This window comes from Osmerus eperlanus, chromosome 7, assembly GCF_963692335.1.
Source record: "Osmerus eperlanus chromosome 7, fOsmEpe2.1, whole genome shotgun sequence".
In the NCBI taxonomy this organism is placed as follows: domain Eukaryota; kingdom Metazoa; phylum Chordata; class Actinopteri; order Osmeriformes; family Osmeridae; genus Osmerus; species Osmerus eperlanus.
The window spans coordinates 5,003,478-5,007,040 of NC_085024.1; the positions used below are offsets into that span (position 1 = coordinate 5,003,478).

A 3,563-nucleotide genomic window follows, 5' to 3' on the forward strand; every position below is an offset into this window, starting at 1 on the left:
CGGAATCCAACTTTTTCATTTGCGTCTGCGAGCAGTTACGCAGACACAAGGTCACGAACCCTAACAGCGGCTGGAGAAGTGGTGCGACGCACGTCTCGGGAAGGAGCTGGCGAGATTTCGTCACCTTGACATGTAAACAACTAACTGCACACGAGTCAGCTTCCAGCGATCGGGCTTTTATGAATGAGAGGCGGATGAATGCAGAAAGCCTTCCGTCCAGATCTCACCGGAAGAAATGAAGCTTGCGCAAGTTCAGTCAGGCAAGACCGATCTCTGCACTCAGGCTTAATTGTAGTGTACACTTCTCACTCCCCCCGCTAAGAACGCCCACCTTCCCCCCGTTCCCTGGTCGGGCGGTCACTAGGGTTCAGGTCGATTAGCGCTCCCGCTATCAATTAATGGTGTCACATGATCCGTGCCTTTAAATATGATTCTCTCCCTGTGTAGTTTGTCCATGCTATCAAGTGCGCGATTGCTATTGATGTGTCGTGTTGGCTGGACCTTCCCTTGTCTTGTTTTTTGGAGACTATGTCGGATTTCGAGCTGGAGTTGTTCGAGGACGTCGTCCCGGTTCCGGGTTCCGCCTCCCCTGCTGCTCCACGCAGTTCCCGGCTCGCGGCTCGTCGGGATTCCAACGGGTCTGCGTTAGAGGCGGGTCTGCGCGCCGTGGGTGTCCTTCCAGCGCCCGGGTTGGGGCTTTCCCATCTCCGCGCCCTGGCCATCGGGGTGGACTGCGTGTCTCCTTGCCGAGTCCCGTCGCCCGAGGCTCCCCGTCTCCTCCGCTGCTCAAGGTCGGAAGCGTACAAGGAAGTCATGCCGTCCGGAGGTGCTTGATTCGGACGCTGGGCCGTCTACCGGCCCTGCCGTCGTTCCTCTGCCTGTTCCCGTTTCCGATCGGCCTGGGGAAGCCCTCTCTTCTACCCTTCTGGTCCTGGCGTCTTCCCTTCAATCCATCGATGCCCGCCTGCGGTCTCTGGAGAACGCCGGGTCTTCCGCTCCCGTGGCTGCGCCGCTCCCAGCCTCGGCGCCCCTCGTGCCCATGGAGGAGCCACTGCACACCCTGGCTTCCGCAGTAGCTGTTCTGTCAGCAGGTAGGCCTTACATCCCTTCGAGGGCTGACATTACCCCCCGCTTAAGATCCCACATCCTGCAAGGCAGGAATATCAATTTGATTCGTCTGATCCTCCCCTCGCCCGAGTGTGACGCGAGCGTCTCCACCAGCGATCAGTACAGCACGGTGCTCCATTCTGCTGACCCCAGGTTGGCAAGGGACCTGTCTATCGGGGAGTTTCTGGTAGCGTTCGGGATCTTCCGCGATGTGGTGTGCTCCGTGTTTCCCCTTAGACGACAGGAACTAGACGGCTACATGGCTCTGATTGGGGACCTGAAACTGCGCTACGGGAGAAACCTGTTCTACCAGTACCACAAAGAGTTTTTGAGCAAGGCTGCTCTCTACGTTTCCCGCTCGAACGTGTTGCTGGACTGGTCCGTGCTGGATACCGAGCTGTTGGTAATGCTGGTCGGGGGCTCCCAGGCCGTGTCTTGCGGCACGTGCGGCGGCTTGGGGCATGCTGCTCCTCTCTGTCCACTGGTTCCGTTCGCGGGCTTGGTGCTGACATCGGAAAGGCGAACGTGGATGTTCGTGGCCGCAAGGTGCACGTTGCTTCCAGGAGGGTCATCTGCAATAATTTCAATGAGAGTGTGTGCTCCTACGGCAATTGTAATTTCCTTCATGTTTGCAGCGGCTGTCAGGAAGCCCAGCCGTGGTTGGTGTGTCCACGTCGGGGCCGCCCTCAGCGAGGGCGTCGTGGTGGTCCGAACTAACGGCCGAGCACCCATCCACTCCAATAAATGTGTCTGCACTGGCTTTCGAACTCTCGTCCCATCCCGATTCCATGTTCGTTGATCATCTACTCACGGGGCTGACTCAAGGATTCAGGGTGGGGGTTTCATGTCCATTGTCGTCTTCACTTGTTTTGAGCAATCTCCAGTCAGCGGCGCGGGAGCCAGCTGTCGTTTCCCAGCTGCTGGCCAGAGAGTGCGGTAAACGCTACGTGATAGGCCCGTTCGACTCGTCCCCTTTTCCACTGTTTCGCAGTAGTCCCCTCGGCGTCGCTACGCGGAAGTATTCCGGTAAGAAACGTTTTATCCTGGACCTGTCTGCTCCTGGCTTTCCAAAGCAGACATCACTGACGCGTTTAAGATCGTCCCCGTTCACCCGTCCCAGTGGCACTTGCTCGGGATGAAATGGGATAACCGGTTCTATTTTGCCGTGCGTCTCCCGTTCGGAAGCAGGAGCAGCCCCTCCATTTTCAACCGGGTTTCCAAGGCCCTTTGTTGGATCCTGTTGAACCGGGTCCGGGTCCCCGCGTTGCTCCACCTCTTAGACGATTTTCTCTTGGTAGATCCTCCGTCCGATGCGTCCGGCGTTTCCCTGCTGCTGTTAAAAAATCTGTTCCGCGGACTGGGCGTTCCCCTTTCTGACGAGAAAACTCTCGGGCCGGCCACTCGCCTGGAGTCTCTGGGCATCACGCTGGACACGGTAGAGATGAAGGCTTCCCTGCCGGTTGAGAAGCTCGAGCGAGCTTGCAGCATGGCCCGGTCGCTCGTGGGGTCTTCAGTCATGTCCAAGCGGCAGCTGCTGTCTCTCCTCGGGCACTTCAATTTCGCCATGCGCGTGATTCCCCAGGGCCGCTCATTCATCTCCCGGTTGCTCGTTCTGGCGTCTTCCGTGTCTGGTTTGCTCGATCCAGTGTGCTTGGACGAAGGTTGCCGGTCCGACTTATCGTTCTGGTTGCAATTGCTCGAGGGTTAGAACGGCGTGTCGTTCTTTTACGACAACGTTGTTCGGTCTTCGGACTCTCTGCGGTTTTTCACCGACGCCGCGCCGTCCGTTGGTTTTGGGGGGTTCTATCAGGAGCAGTGGTTCGCCAGCCCGTGGCCCCATGACTTCGCTGCGCCCGGTGCCTCTTCCGCCCTGTACGAAATCTACCCCGTAGTGGTCGCTTGTTACCTGTGGGGCCAGTCGTGGCGTCGTAAGCGCATAGCTGTGTTGTGCGACAATCAGGCCGTGGTGAGCATCATAAATAAGGGGCGCTCTAACTGCCCGCGCTCTCCGTTACTCATAATTTCATCCTCACAGCACGTCATGTGCCGGGCCACGATAATGTTATAGCTGATTCCCTGTCCCGTTTCAATTTTCAGGTGTTCAGGGATCTGTGCCCGTACGCCAGCCAGTGGCCCTTGGCCGCCCCCCCCCCCCTCGCGTCACTGGTCCTAGATTAGAAGAGCACTCCTTGCAGGCATATTTAGAGGTAGCCAAGGGTTATATGAGGAAGGCGTTGGCTGCTTCTACCCTTAGATCGTACGATTTCGCCTGGAGAACGTACGCTATGTTCTGTCTGTCTGTCTTTGTCTGTCCCGCTGGTACCTGTGTGTGTTAACGTGGTGTGTGCTTTTGTGTGTCACTGCACTGATGTTCGCCACTTCCAGCCACGCTATAGTAAAGGTCTGGTTGCGGGTATTCAATTCAATGCCAGATGTCATGATCCTTCGTTCCCCAG

At 57.4% G+C, this 3,563-nt stretch overlaps 1 pseudogene; it reads left to right on the top strand.

Moving 5' to 3' along the window:
- Window positions 1–528: 528 nt before the first annotated feature.
- LOC134023801 (uncharacterized) lies at window positions 529–3,285 on the top strand (annotated as a pseudogene).
- Window positions 3,286–3,563: the final 278 nt, after the last annotated feature.